Source organism: Asterias amurensis, chromosome 5 (genome assembly GCF_032118995.1).
Source record: "Asterias amurensis chromosome 5, ASM3211899v1".
NCBI classification, from domain to species: domain Eukaryota; kingdom Metazoa; phylum Echinodermata; class Asteroidea; order Forcipulatida; family Asteriidae; genus Asterias; species Asterias amurensis.
This window is the reverse complement of record NC_092652.1, coordinates 811,817-828,232: the sequence shown is the minus strand read 5'-3', so window position 1 is coordinate 828,232 and position 16,416 is coordinate 811,817. Positions and strand designations below refer to the sequence as shown.

At 40.0% G+C, this 16,416-nt stretch overlaps 1 long non-coding RNA gene across 1 annotated transcript; it reads right to left on the bottom strand.

Moving 5' to 3' along the window:
- Positions 1–7,307: 7,307 nt before the first annotated feature.
- Positions 7,308–9,990, bottom strand: LOC139937860 (uncharacterized). The gene is made up of 3 exons (XR_011786100.1): positions 9,767–9,990; positions 8,248–8,435; positions 7,308–7,820 (listed from the first exon to the last, which is right to left on the bottom strand). It is a non-coding gene; the product is annotated as an uncharacterized lncRNA (long non-coding RNA).
- Between the last annotated feature and the right edge of the window lie 6,426 nt (positions 9,991–16,416).

The window sequence follows — 16,416 nt, the reverse complement described above, 5'->3', positions numbered from 1 at the left end:
ATGAAGCCCGGAACCTTATTTTGAAGATTGGGACTACCAAAAAAGCCCATGACCGGACCTAAATGGAGCATGGGAGTTAAAGAAGCCGGAACATAAAGACCGGAACTAAATGATGACCGGAACCTAAACAAAGCCCGGGAACTTACTGAACTCCGAGACCCAAATGGTGTCTAAGGACTTAATGAAACCTGTGATCTAAACGATGGCTGGGATCTAACTTGACTTAATGAAACCTGTGATCTAAACGATGGCTGGGATCTAACTTGACTTAATGAAACCTGTGATCTAAACGATGACTGGGATCTAACTTGACTAAATGAAACCTGTGATCTCAACGATGGCTGGGATCTAACTTGGAGCACGTTACGACCTTACATAGCCGTGACACCTGTGTCCTTAAGTAATACACTTTACCATTGCTTCGTCCTTCGGATGGGACGTAAAGCCGTTGGTCCCATGTGTTGTGTAACGCATAAAGAACCCAGTGCACTTGTCGAAAAGAGAAGGGGTTCGCCCCAGTGTTCCTGGTTGTGGCTGCTTAATACGCCGTAGCACCTTGTAAACCCTTATAAGTGCTACATAATTGGGTCTCAGAATCCATCACTGCAATAACCTATCGTTCTGAAAGTTTGTATACATTCAGCGCCTTGAGTAACTCGTTTGGTAGATACGTGCGCTATATAATACTTCGGTATTGTATTATAATTATTATTATAAAATTATGTCTTAAATGTATAGCCCAACCATGGTTCAGGTTGGCTCTGTGCTTTGTAGATAATTTCTTCAATGTATCCACATGGTAACGTATCAAACAAATGAAGTTTATACAACTTGACAACCCTTTAATGCAACATTATAACAATGTTTTTAGTGTGGTAAAAGTCACTGCCCCCCCCCCCCATTTTTTATTGCTACTTAATTACATCATCTCACGCATAAATCCCGTGCCATCTCCTTCCGTCTACGTTCTACTGAAAATTAAAACAGCGCGTCGATTATTTGGTTACGCTTATTTCATTAAAGTCATAGACTCCTTTAGTGTGTAGGCGTTTTATAAGGGCATACAACTAAGTAATGTGTACAGAAGAGCGAACAAACCTACCCAAGAGATTTCGTTCACTTACAAGCGAAACTAAAGAAAACCGTCCCTTGTTTGGCAGGAATTCTTGATACTCCTTTAATTAAGTTTGGTAATTTAATTGGCAGAACAAGGTGGGCATAAACAGAACTACGGTGAAGTTAACTTTAATGAAATGAACTGAACTGCTAACTGAATCGTCGCTACTTTGTTGCTATACTCTACATTGTTCGTTCTAGGTATCGGAAATCCGTACTCGGTAAAGTTGTTCCATTGATAGATGTTCAAAACAACTAATCAAGTCAGAATTAAAAGAGTTATTTGCTGAAAACTGGCTTCAATTTGCTTGAAACTATTAGATTTTCCGGAATTGTTTTATTGTTTCTGGTTTCAAGAAAAACGTTTTCTCAGTTTTAGTTATCACATTTTGGAAGGTAGGGCACAATCAGTTGTAATTTTCGATCGATCAAAACTGTTTATTAAAATAATTGTACAAAAGAAGGTTTTAATTGAAAATAACGGAGCACTGCATTCATCATTTTTGTCGAAGTATTGAAATAATTATATTGCAAAGTGGCAATCTATTATTAACGAAGAGAGGGCAATTAATCAATGTGTCATTTTATGGGGTTTTAAAGAGTTATGAATCAAAGTTAAAGATGAGGGATACTTTTTATAATTTGCAATAAAGGGCTGGCCCTTATTATAGACATGGGAAATAAATTAAACACCGAACCTAGTATAGACACACACGAAGACGTACAAAAGGAAACGACCAATTGATCATTTTGCAAAAGATGTTTTCCCCATGTGAGTGGGAATAACAATAACAGGTCTAGAACCTCACTTTATAATGAGGAAAAATGCCATTATATTCGATACCCCCCCCCCCCCCCAACCCACCTCATGTGCAACATTTGCCATCCTCTGAACCATCCTCCAAAACAAATCAAATTTATGTCCCCACTTGTCCATCGGAATAATTTTGTATTTTCTTGACTTTTGATAACATTACACGGCATTGATTGAATTTGACTTTTCGACCGACAATAAATTCTTCCTCAGAATCTAATTAAAGATTTATATTTTAATATAAGTTGTTGAATCCAATAAAAAAGTTTTTCAAATTTCGCTCTGAAAAAAATAATCAATTATGCACCAATATTTCTGTATAAACATTATTAACACGAAGAGGTTAATTGTTATCAGAATGATGCCATCGTGTGTTCCAGATGTTGACATTGTTGCACTGGAAGCATATTGCTGTAATTTACACAATATTTTAACACGAGGATAGATACTTGTAATGTTATACCACTATCTTTTGGAAAATGAGTACTTCAGATAATTGAATTAGTAATTTCCCTTCGTCTTTTATAAAGAGGATCTCAAAGGCTAATAAGTGGAAAGTGGGGAATATATTCTACTAGATCTACTCAAGTCATAATGGTGTAAAAACGCCATTGTTATGGTCCGTTAGAGCGAACATTGAAACGAGACGTCATTCGATATTATTAGTAACAACATGGGTCTGTACAAGTTGTGCGTCAGTGACAGTCAGTAGGTAACAAAACAAAGCCTTTTTTGATTGAAAAGCATCAACATTGAGAATGAAACGTTTCCTGCACACAAATGCACACAACCATATTATTTGAAAAATGACGTCATTAGATGTTTTAGATTAGTGACGCACTGAGTATCAAATAACAACAATATACAATTTCAACACGAAGTTTTAAAGAAAATTCTGGTTTCCCTTTCATTCATAGACTCCATCTATTGGAAAATGAGTTCGTTTTTTTTTAAAACACATCAAAATGGAAATTGACGGTAAACACAAACATACGTATTGTGAGAAGATTTGGAACAATCAAATGCTGTCTGTCAGTAGACTAAGAAATGTATAAAACTCAATGGTTGGAAGATAACAATTTAATTATAACGATTCAAGATGATGATACAACATATTGAAAGATACTTCATGAAGAATTTTAAGGACAGTTAGAAATACATTATTTTGTCCTAAGGATAACTGTATTCAATCGACCCTGATGTTAAACCAAAATAAACAATATTTTTTTAGTTGGTATAATATCAAGAAAGAAAAGGCTTAAACACTCTTTGTCTGCCCCCTTCTTACATAATCATTGACCCCAGCCTGTAGATTGACACCCTTTCTATGACGTGTGGCATGGTCTAACCGATCATAGTATGATTGTGTACCATAAAACAATGGAAATATTACAATTATTTATATCCGTGCTGTCAGCAGCAATGCATGGTTTTGCTACCGTTTATCTTGGCTGCTTCAACACGCTTGAGATGCAATCTCTCTCCCTCTGTGGAATACGTTTCATTTTCTACTGATTCTCGCCACACAGTAAGTACAGATAGAGTTACACATTAATTAAATAATTCACTATGTGCAGATGAAAACATCAATTTAATGTTCAGCTATGATACTCGAGTCTGCTACTGTCTTCTAGTTGTACCCTGCTTCATGCGACCTTTTCCCACATTGTCAGTTTGTTGCATTTCCGGCTGATCTGCCCGTCAGGAAACCCGAACCGGGGAAAAACTCGTGATAACCGGATTGTAAGTGAAACGATTTAAGACTTCAAAAGAGTTGTTTTCATTTTTTAATTAATGTGCTAAAGGCAAGGTTGCAATGTTATGAATAACCAACTGTGTTGTACCTTTTCCACTGTGACCTTTAATGGGTAATATGAGACAATTCTTTTGGTTGTTGCATACTAACCAATGAATAGGCCAGTATTCCACCTGTTCGGTTATACTTTTCCTATTTTAAATTTGGTATAGGTCTTTATTTGTACACATTTTCCTTTTTTAAGCCATTGCACACTTTCGGAAAAAAAAAAAAATCAAAAAAAAAAAATCAAATTTCACAGATTTACAACTAACTTACAGGGTTTACAGAAGGTAATGGTGAAAGATTTCTCTTGAAAAATTATTTCATGAAATGCTTTACTCTTTGAGAAAACATTAAAACAATATCAATTCTCGACATCGAGAATTACGGATTTATTTTAAACAAGTAATGACACGGTGAAACGTGCGGAAAATATGGTGAGTTTTCCCGGTATTTTCTCCCGACTCCGATGACCGATTGAACCTTATAAATTTTCACAGGTTTGTTATTTTATATATAAGTTGTGATACACGAAGTGTGGGCCCTTTGACAATACTGTTAACCGAAAGTGTCCAATGGCTTTAAATCGACCAATTCAAAGAGGCGAACTTATTTCGTGTTCGAATTGCAGTGGAGTCGCCAACTCCATGTTCAGTCATTAAATGATTGCTCTATTGACACGCAATATATGGAATTGAACCCAACTGAGACGAGAGGGCAATGCTTTAAAATTATTTATAGGCTATTATTGAAACTAATTAACAACGCAATTTCATAGTGGCTCCATATTCCAGTACGTTCGGGCATCCCTGTTCCGACTACAACGTTCCGATAATGATTATATTATAGTTCCGACAACCAACATAGACTGGTGCCAATTAGAGCCGAGATGAGCCTATGTCTTCATACATATTTCGATGATATCCCCTTGCGATGTACATGCTAGGGTAGGGTTTAGGATCAACGTTAGGACTACTGGTGCACAAGAGGGTGTCGGAACATAGGAGTGTCGGAACATAGGGGCGCAAATCCTGCCACGTCTTTCACCTTTAGTTTGACCTGTTATAGCACACAATGTTACTCCGGGTACATAAAGTCAACAATTGTGAGATCTGTGAAGTTATCTATGAAGGTAGGGTGGTAACACCTGAGGAATTGCATGATATAGTTTACGGAACTCTTTCTCAAGCAGTGTGTTGTACCGAGAGCCATATTCCCTAAGGGTTACAGGTGTTTGAGGCCTGGACCCAGGGTCTTAGAGGTGTACCGACAGCGACTCCAACATTGTAATGCCCCGGCGGGTAGCAGGTGGTTGTGAAGTCCCTGGACATCGTCTTTGCAAGAAAACATCAATCACGAAATGGAAATAAATTGTATGATGGGTTTGTCTCGCCAGAGTGAAGGATAGATTTAGAAAAAAAGCATTGTCGAACTTGACCGAGCAAACAGATCCTTTAAATTTTTTGCGACGAACACATCCAGTCTTTAATAACAATTATATATGATAACAATTCAGAGCGCCATATGTGAGCGCACCAATTTGCTTCACTGGTACAAATCAAAAGCAAAAACGAAAACAAAGAACAAAATCAACAAGGAAAAAAACCCACCAAAAAACCACCAGAAGATACAAAAAACAAGTATCTAAAAACTAAAAGCAAAACAAGCCTGCACCTGTAAATAAAAGTATAAATAAACATTTTAAAAAGAGCCAAAGGAACATGTAACTATTTAACTCCATTACTTTGTAACGTCGTTATTGTCTAGTCCCAGTTTGCACTGGCAACTTAAAGGCAGTGATCATTATTGGTAACTAATGAAAATACTTATCAGCATAAAACCTTACTTGGTAACGAGTAATGGGGAAAGGTTGGTAGTATAAAACATTGTGGAGTAGTTTTCGAAAAAGAAGTATTTTTCCATGAATTTAATTTCGAGACCGCAGATTTAGAATTTGAGGTCTCGAAATCAAGCATCTGAAAGCACGCAACTTCGTGTGACAAGGGTGTTTTTTATTTCATTATTATATCGCAACTTCGACGACCAATTGAGCTCAAATTTTCACAGGCTTGCTATTTTATGCACATGTTGAGATACATCAAGTGAGAAGACTGGTCTTTGACAATTCCCAATAGTGTCCAACGTCTTTAAGATACTGATTCTACTTTAAACAATGGTCCAGATTTGTTTGTCTGTACTGCATCCTTCATGACCTGAATTTGTGAAAACAAAATGTCCGCGTGCAGAGTTTTTTTTTTTTTTTTTTAAGAAGTCCTTGAGATCCTCTGTGTCTGCGAATATTTTCTTCTTTCTTTCTGAATTCTAACGGGTCGAAAGCTCACTGGAGTGTAGGGCAGTGTCCTTCATTCATGCTCCATTGGTGTCGGATGTTATCACTTTATCTCGGTTCTTTCAAGTATGAAACTGATTTTTCACGAGCAGTGACTCCTGAATGAATCGAGCGTGAACAGACTGGAATGACCAATTGGGAAACAGAGAAAATCTGATTGCGAATCTTGAAGAGCATGTTAGAGTCACCATGATTTTTAAATAATCAGGAAGTGCCACTTGAGAATAAACGCTAACGTGATGTATGTCGTCTGTATTGGATGTTAGTGAAAACCCACAGCGATTTTACGTCATAAAATGTCATGGCGGCCAAAGCGACCCCGTGTTGACGTCACGGTTGTCGTGGCTCTGAAGGTTATTCTGAGCTGAACCCAAATTCTTAACAAACACACACACTCTTTAAGATAACCTGTCAGCCTCAACACAACTTACTGTGATCTGGTATGATGAGTTACACCTGCACCACCTGCGGAGGTTTTGTCTTCCAATTCAGAATTATGTGTCTGTCCATCATAACTGACATTGTCTCCAACATCTCAAGGCAACTCCCCCCCTCCCCCTCCCATCCCCACCTACCTCAACCTCAGAAGAAAACAAATTGACAGATGAGTCAATGGAAAGTAAATATGAAGAACTCGAGTCGTAACGAAAAACAACCGAGCTTGGCATTTTGAGTAACGGGACGTTCCCATGCCACGTTTAACTCTCGTCCTTTGATGATCCGGACGTTGGCAAGATGAGGCAAACTTCTCGATTATTATGTCATCAGACATTGTATAGGTTCTGCGGGTGGAGACCGTGTACTGTGACACTCACTTCGGAACTTCGGAACCATGACTGTGTTTTTTCTCCCCTGTTTGCTAATGTTTTACGTGCGCGCTATTCACAATGAGAAGGGGGGGGGGGTGTGCAGTGTGTGCAGAATAAGTAAGGATTGAGATTTTAGTCACAGAGAAAGGAATATGCCCGCAAGTCCACTTTGAAGACTCAGTCCACTTTCTCGTCAAGTAGGATTGACCCCCCCTCCAAAACAAACAATCAATACATAAACAAAAAAGAAAGATAATAATTAAAGTAAAAAAGGCCTATTTGAAAACAACGTATTTATTTGTTTAAATTTACATAATGAAAAATAAATAATAATGATAAAACTAAATTTAGTTTTGTTTCTTAATAATGTGTATGAATATTTCCTTTTTTAAAAGTTATAACAGACATTTTGGTGGAAAAACACACAAAACAACATTCATAACTGAACATGATTTATGGCTGTTCTAAGTAAAGGAACATTAATATTATTAGAGATTATGTAATGTTGTTGTTGTTGTTGTTGTTGTTGTTGTTGTTGTTTTTAAAGATCAACCGCAACCTAAACTGTAAATCTATGTTAGATAACGGGATACGTAAAACAACGGATTACCATCGTGAACAATCAGTGAAACAATGAACTAGGGCGTAATAATTAAACTCAAAGCTAAAACAGTGAACACACTCGGCGCCATAGTAATTCATGTTCGCGGAACCCAACTCACCCTGTTTAACGAGGCCCATATAATATACGTAATATGCTTAGAATCCATGGTGTTTCAAACTGGCTCTATTAGGAGAGCTGCTTTCATTAATTCCAATCTGAAATCCTATCCCATCATGGAAGGTGGGGACTGCCCTTTCTTGATGATGTCTCACCCTTCTTTTTCTTATACCATTTCTTTTGATGTGATGTGAGCTCCATTGGAGGGTGTCCTTGTTAGCAGCCAGAGAGAGAGAGAGAGAGAGAGAGAGAGAGAGAGAGAGAGAGAGAGAGAGAGAGAGAGAGAGAGAGAGAGAGCGAGAGGGGCAGTTAAATCGCTTAAAGCCGTTATCACTGACGGATATAGACACAACCAATACGACTCAGTCCCGTTTATTAGCCCACAGTGATGATATCTAGTTTGCAATTGAACCATTCCAGCCACCTTTTTGAAACGAGAGTCTAGGCTAGGCAGGGGAGTTGATTAAACGACTCAGTCATTCTCTCTTTAAGATAAAAAGATATATATCTCTTCAAAATCCACATACCCTCTTCTCATCAGGGAGGGATTGACTCACATTCAATCTCACCATACTTTTTACTACAGGAATATGTATATATCTATATCAATGAAAACTCCCATCGGCCTTTTGGGCTTACATTTTCACGATTGTGTCCAATTCGCTAGTCGTCTTGAGATAGAAAAATAGCCGGCCCCTCATCTTGATCTTCCCACAGCTTCTTATTTCCTCCAAACGAAGGCTGAATAGTTTTTGAGGAGGAGGAAGGTCTCCTGACTGCTCGCTGTACGTGGAAAGGGGATTGCGATCTCATCTTAGCCAGACGACCTTAGCAATTGATACGGTAAGTAAATAATAGGAATTGACTTGTGCCCGATTCTCTCTCTGATAACGTGGAGACAGTGTTTCCAGTCTCTTGAAATTCAGATAGGCCTTCAGGATTTGGACGTTGTTATCAATGTAGTGAAAACCACTTCTAAATATGGGCTGCTTAAAAAATACTGTGAGCCATTAAAAGGCAAAAGTACATCAATTTCTTCCGCTATTAACATGTGTTTAATTCCGAATCAAAACTCATTAAAGCCGGAGTAATTTTTTACGGAGTTGTTTTTTAGGGGTTATATTATTTTGTCTTATTTTGCAAAGCTTTATGAATGACTTACTGAGATGTGGTGATACAAAACAAAACTTCAGTGTAGTTAGCGTAATAAAGGTAAAGGCTACACTTTGTTTGCATTTTCGTTTAGTGTTTCATATAAAGTTTATAAATCAGGAAATATTCACTAATGAGCATTTGCAATTGATTAATTAGAAGTGGATGACTGTGAAGTTGGTATTTTGGATGGTCTTTCCAACAAGAGAACTAGACAAACCCACAATGGGGTATAAACACCAAGCTATATGAGCCATTCACTTGATATTAACGCCCATAGTCAGAAACTGCATACAATCAAGAAATTATGATTCATTAAAACAAGACCACAAACTTATTCTATAGATAGTCATTGTGAAATCAGCAGTAACTTCATTGGATGGATTCGAATCCACGCCTTTGTGCTTCCAAATTATATATTTTAACCACGTAATCACGGTGACAAAAAGTGTCAATATAATGGAGTTGGCATGTAGGATAAGTCCGGATCGTATTAAAATGAAAAGTTTTTTTCTGTATTTTGACAGTTCGTTTGTATTTGTTTATTTTTCGGGGTTTAATTTTCTTTTTCACTACCGTGTTTTAAGTTGTGTTAAAATAATTATTTTATTTCCACCGGGGTTGTTGTTTTATTTATATTTATGTTTTTAAATGTACCACAGACTTAGAGTCAGTGTTGTATTAACCGTCACTTATCACTTTTATATAATTATTTGTTGATAAATTATTAGACGATTGTGGATACAACGTGTAAGCGCCTAGTAAGTCTTACCTGTTGTCTTTTAATTAACGTCCAGGTCTCTCTACACACAGTGACCCATACCCCAAGTGGTATCTCCGTAAATAACGTACGGACAATGTCAACAAGAAATGAAGCAGATTGTTCTATTATATTACATCCCCGAGGGACCAAATCTCCAATATTGACCACTCAGATGGAAAAAAAAGAAAAAAAGGATAGACAAAAAGATGCCGTGATATTTAAGAACTTGTCGTATGGGATTACCTCTGGAGAAAATGACAAAACCGAAGCCCTCCGATCTCCTTTAAAGTCAGTGACACTACGGCCAGCCGAATTGAATAGTGAGTAGTACTAGAGAGAGGCGTGCATAAGCCATTCAATTGCCATTGCCAAGGCGCCTCTTTGCAGCTTGTTGTTTCGCTCAACCGTTGAGATTAGAAAAAAAAGGACATGACGGAGAGAAAGGGCTCCATGTGCCCTTGAGCAGAGTATGGTGGCTGTAAAGTGAGACGACAGTAAGGGGCGTCGTTAATATATCACGCAGGAAACGCTCAAGAAACGAATAAAGACAGAATGTGTTGTCACCGCCTTCTGATGGTATTCTATTTGTGAGTGTTTCGCGCCCTTACGCGCAGGAACAAGATCGCTTGCTATATCGTTGTACACGAATGTCTCAGCCACAGCAAGCCGTTGGGGTATCTTGGCATTTACATGTATATATGAAGACTGATACTAATCATAAAGCCTAAACAATATTACTATACTCTTATTTTCTTCAAATATATGTCGAAACGTGAGTAAGATAAAACAAGTTTTATTAAATTTAACTTAAACCCCGCTTTCGATTAGTGTTGTCGATGAGCTTATGTTTTGATACTTTTACTTTGTAGTAGGTATATTGATGACAAGTTTTGTACTCTGGAGCTTTCGAAAGGTTCAACGGCAATTTCTGTCGCCATAGAAGCATAGGCCTACCCAAAGGTTTATGTTTATTGATTTTGATCATTGTTTAAATCTCCATTATCTATGAATTACGCAATAGCTTAGGACTTAGCTTACACAAGGACTCGTGACAAGTGTTCACGTGTACATTGTCCAGTGACTTCATTGGGTCGACGTAGGAACGACCGGAATCGAATTCCGTCCGGGTGAAAAAAATCTCCCCCCCCCCCCAAAAAAAAAAGGAGGTTTGTATTGGTAACACGACAGACTCGTTTCAAACAGAAAACAATTCTTTGAATTTAAGAGTCCCCTTTTATAATAATAATGTGGATGCTGTGAAACTCCCCTACATTATCAACAGAGAGCCCCTTGCATTGAGTGTGACCTCACCATCATGATAGCATCTGGAAAGCAAATAACTAGATCGGGGTCTACTCTAGTAAAAAGCCCTCCAAAAGAAACAAATCTAATCAACTCAACTTTAATCAAATAAGCTTCGATTTATTTAGAATGTGTGGAAGGGATGTCGGCTCCTATATGGATAGAACTGATTGTTATAAGCTAGTTAGCAAGCCGGCCGACTTGCTTAAAATAAAAGATTGCTTTTTCGTTTGTTATTTAATTAATCTTCTTTTAAGCAAATTGTCAAAGATATTAAAACAAAATACACTCTCGCATGATTTATGCAATACAAATTAACAATACCGTATTTTGGTATGAATTAATTTAACCTGACATTAAGCTTATTAAAGTTTGCATCTAAGCGAAAATAATGTTGCCCGAGGTGGGTCCGTCGTCAAGAAAGTGGAAATTTCACTTCAAGAAAGACTTAGCCTGTGGGAATAATCTAGCGTTCAGGCGTAAACACACAGCGTGAAGTTTTAGAAGGATGGCATATTATTCAAGACTATTATAAAACATGCTTATTTGCATAATACTTACGCAACAGTAAGTACATCTCAAATATTAAGCTATTGTATGAAATAAAATAAGTCCCTGCGCATAAGTCATGTGTAAACCAATCCATAAACGATACGAAATTTATCGCAATATTGTGTAAATGAGATGAAAGCAGTTTCTTTGTAAATATTTAGTGTTTTAGTTTTAGGTAGGGGTTGTTACATAATAACATTTGGACTACACTTGTTTTTTACATTGATTTGAAAGTTTAATATACAGTTGTATCAACCCATCGATATTGCATATAAGCTAGTAATTGATGTAGTTGACATAACACCGACTGCAATTCACTAGATTGCAAGGACATGCTCCAAGGACATAAAGATACAGATTCAAGAGTCTAAATTTATTTTGCTCGGAACCAACAATGATTGTTGTCGATAAACAATGAGCTAATTCGCTAAAGTGCAGCGCACTCCTCGTCCCAAAGGAGGCAATAGCGTGCATCGTTGTGAAGATCGTATTTATCCTGCCCTCCGCTAGATTCAGAAGTAATTATCTTGCAATTTGCACAATTGAGTGTTGCCTAAGTATCATATGTCTTCATGCCCACCGCCATGTGCGATTTCAACTTGATATTCGGCTTCAGACGGACTGCATTGAAAGTTCAGTCAGCTTCTGCTAATTATAGCTTTCTTACTTCGGCCAGTTCTACCCCAAACTGTAGATTTATCTTCATTGAATTGAATCAGACCAAGAACTGTTTGACGGCTATGAACCGAGTAACATTAACATTTACATAATGCGTATCTTTTACGTTGTGTCGGTTAACTTGTGAGACTACAGGGTGACTTCATATTGCCCAATGCCGTGGGTATTCCTTCCCTTCAAACGCCAAGTATGATCCTTATAATTGGTTCGGCGTTTAGTTTTCCACCAAAAACACACCAAAAAACAAACGGCAGCGTTGGTGCAAAAACACATGCCGGGATTTTTTTGCTGAAACTTCATGTAATTATTAATACGCTGGAGGGATAGCAACTCCATTCGATGGAATTGGGTCGTAGCCTTAAACGAGACTTACACATGGACTGGCTGTATCTCACTTAAGGCGCCAGTCCATGCTCCTTTCCATGTCCAATACAATATAATCTGGTTTGTTTCCGCAAGTCTCAATACATTTTATATCACCAAATAGATTCAACAGACGGCTGTGTTGTTAGTTTACACTTCCATTCTCGTGTTACTCGTCTGAAATCAATAACTCGCCGTATATTATGAAAATCGAACATTGGTTTTCATTGATTAGGATTTATTGAATGCAATTTGAGTTTTCCGTGTTAAGTCGCATAAGATCAATGGAAATGTTAGTCTTGGTTCTCTGCCTCAAAGCATATTATTTACACCTGGATAACTGAAAAGACACGTTGGCGTGACAATCCCTATTGCGACTCAGGACGTATTAATGCTGAAAACCCTCTTGTTATGAAAAATAATGCGCCCTCTGTTGATATTTGTTTGTTTTGGCTGGGAATCCACATGTTCACATAAATTAATATCTCAAGTTACCGTTTTTTTTTATTAATAGGAAACTCACAATAATTGCCACATCGGCAATTTTTTATCTCTGGATGAGTTAAAATAACACAGTTTATTAGCAACCAGCGAACCACTATTTATTATATTATTTAGCTGAATCACTGTATCTTTCTGAAACAGGATCTTCAAGGACGACTTATTTTTGCCATCCACTGATTTTCCAATAGATACAGTCCTCGAGTTGAAAGCGGGTGAAGAAAGTCTGTATCCTCACGTTGCGATGGATGTATTAATGTGTTTGCCCCACTCCTTCAATGCGAAACTTGAAACATGGCGTGGTTGGGTAACTGCAACAACAATAGGGTACGGACGATCCAAAGAGGAAGTTTCGCCTCAGTCAAAATTTCACCATAAATGCCTTTCTGCACGTCGAAAGGTTGAACACCAGGCCACTAATTTTGTTCATGTATGGTTTGGTTGATAAGCAGTTTGCACCAGCTAATTCTATTTTCTCAGACTTGTAACTCATTCATGTCCCCTTTCGCTGGGAATGAGTTCATCACCAAACTGAATTTGACCTTGGCGCTCCTCACAAAGGGGATGAATTGGTGATTAAAGGGAAGTCCAAGAATGTACTTGTTTTCTAACGAGTGAGGAATTTCATTAGCTATGGACGTGCTTTGAATAGAGATTGGGAACGTTATTCTACTGTGTTTGTCGTGTTCCTTGTGTGATCATGGGTACTTCTTACCATTAGAATAACAAGTGGTCAGTATATTTTTCTCTGACAGTTTTGGTTGTACCACATGGGATTGGAAGAAGGGGGGAGGCAACAAACGGAGGAAGTGCATTCTGCTCTACCAGCAAGGCTTCCGATGGATGATACCCAAGCCTACATCCGTGTGGACTGTAAGGGGGGTAACTCTGTTTCAGCCCAAAGAGTAGGTGGCAACGACCCCTAGAAATATACTTGATTCGTAGCCAATAACTTGAAGTGACCTTCATGCCTTGTGGATGGCGACTTGCAATAGAAAACAAAATCGGTATAAAAGTCCACCATGTTTTAAATAGTTGTTTGACTTATATCTGAGAGCCACTTAGTTACAAAGAATGGCCTATCAGATTACTTTAAGAAAACCATGAATATTTGTCGAAAATGTGAATGTCCAAAGATTTGTAAAATGCGCGTTGTGATTTCTTGAATACCACCATTACGACCACTAATGCAGTTGGTACCCGCTGTGTCATTACGACCACTGATGCAGTTGGTACCCGCTGTGTCATTACGACCACTGATGCAGTTGGTACCCGCTGTGTCATTACGACCACTGATGCAGTTGGTACCCGCTGTGTCATTACGACCACTGATGCAGTTGGTACCCGCTGTGTCATTACGACCACTGATGCAGTTGGTACCCGCTGTGTCATTACGACCACTGATGCAGTTGGTACCCGCTGTGTCATTACGACCACTGATGCAGTTGGTACCCGCTGTGTCATTACGACCACTGATGCAGTTGGTACCCGCTGTGTCATTACGACCGCTGATGCAGTTGGTACCCGCTGTGTCATTACCTCCGCTGATGCAGTTGGTACCCGCTGTGTCATTACGACCGCTAATGCAGTTGGTACCCGCTGTGTCATTACGACCACTGATGCAGTTGGTACCCGCTGTGTCATTACGACCACTGATGCAGTTGGTACCCGCTGTGTCATTACGACCACTGATGCAGTTGGTACCCGCTGTGTCATTACGACCGCTGATGCAGTTGGTACCCGCTGTGTCATTACCTCCGCTGATGCAGTTGGTACCCGCTGTGTCATTACGACCGCTGATGCAGTTGGTACCCGCTGTGTCATTACGACCACTGATGCAGTTGGTACCCGCTGTGTCATTACGACCACTGATGCAGTTGGTACCCGCTGTGTCATTACGACCACTGATGCAGTTGGTACCCGCTGTGTCATTACGACCGCTGATGCAGTTGGTACCCGCTGTGTCATTACCTCCGCTGATGCAGTTGGTACCCGCTGTGTCATTACGACCGCTGATGCAGTTGGTACCCGCTGTGTCATTACGACCACTGATGCAGTTGGTACCCGCTGTGTCATTACGACCACTGATGCAGTTGGTACCCGCTGTGTCATTACGACCGCTGATGCAGTTGGTACCCGCTGTGTCATTACGACCACTGATGCAGTTGGTACCCGCTGTGTCATTACGACCACTGATGCAGTTGGTACCCGCTGTGTCATTACGACCACTGATGCAGTTGGTACCCGCTGTGTCATTACGACCACTGATGCAGTTGGTACCCGCTGTGTCATTACGACCACTGATGCAGTTGGTACCCGCTGTGTCATTACGACCACTGATGCAGTTGGTACCCGCTGTGTCATTACGACCGCTGATGCAGTTGGTACCCGCTGTGTCATTACCTCCGCTGATGCAGTTGGTACCCGCTGTGTCATTACGACCGCTGATGCAGTTGGTACCCGCTGTGTCATTACGACCACTGATGCAGTTGGTACCCGCTGTGTCATTACGACCACTGATGCAGTTGGTACCCGCTGTGTCATTACGACCACTGATGCAGTTGGTACCCGCTGTGTCATTACGACCGCTGATGCAGTTGGTACCCGCTGTGTCATTACCTCCGCTGATGCAGTTGGTACCCGCTGTGTCATTACGACCACTGATGCAGTTGGTACCCGCTGTGTCATTACGACCACTGATGCAGTTGGTACCCGCTGTGTCATTACGACCACTGATGCAGTTGGTACCCGCTGTGTCATTACGACCGCTGATGCAGTTGGTACCCGCTGTGTCATTACCTCCGCTGATGCAGTTGGTACCCGCTGTGTCATTACGACCGCTGATGCAGTTGGTACCCGCTGTGTCATTATGACCACTGATGCAGTTGGTACCCGCTGTGTCATTACGACCACTGATGCAGTTGGTACCCGCTGTGTCATTACGACCGCTGATGCAGTTGGTACCCGCTGTGTCATTACGACCACTGATGCAGTTGGTACCCGCTGTGTCATTACGACCACTGATGCAGTTGGTACCCGCTGTGTCATTACGACCGCTGATGCAGTTGGTACCCGCTGTGTCATTACCTCCGCTGATGCAGTTGGTACCCGCTGTGTCATTACGACCACTGATGCAGTTGGTACCCGCTGTGTCATTACGACCACTGATGCAGTTGGTACCCGCTGTGTCATTACGACCACTGATGCAGTTGGTACCCGCTGTGTCATTACGACCACTGATGCAGTTGGTACCCGCTGTGTCATTACGACCACTGATGCAGTTGGTACCCGCTGTGTCATTACGACCACTGATGCAGTTGGTACCCGCTGTGTCATTATGACCGCTGATGCAGTTGGTACCCGCTGTGTCATTATGACCACTGATGCAGTTGGTACCCGCTGTGTCATTACGACCACTGATGCAGTTGGTACCCGCTGTGTCATTACGACCACTGATGCAGTTGGTACCCGCTGTGTCATTACGACCACTGATGCAG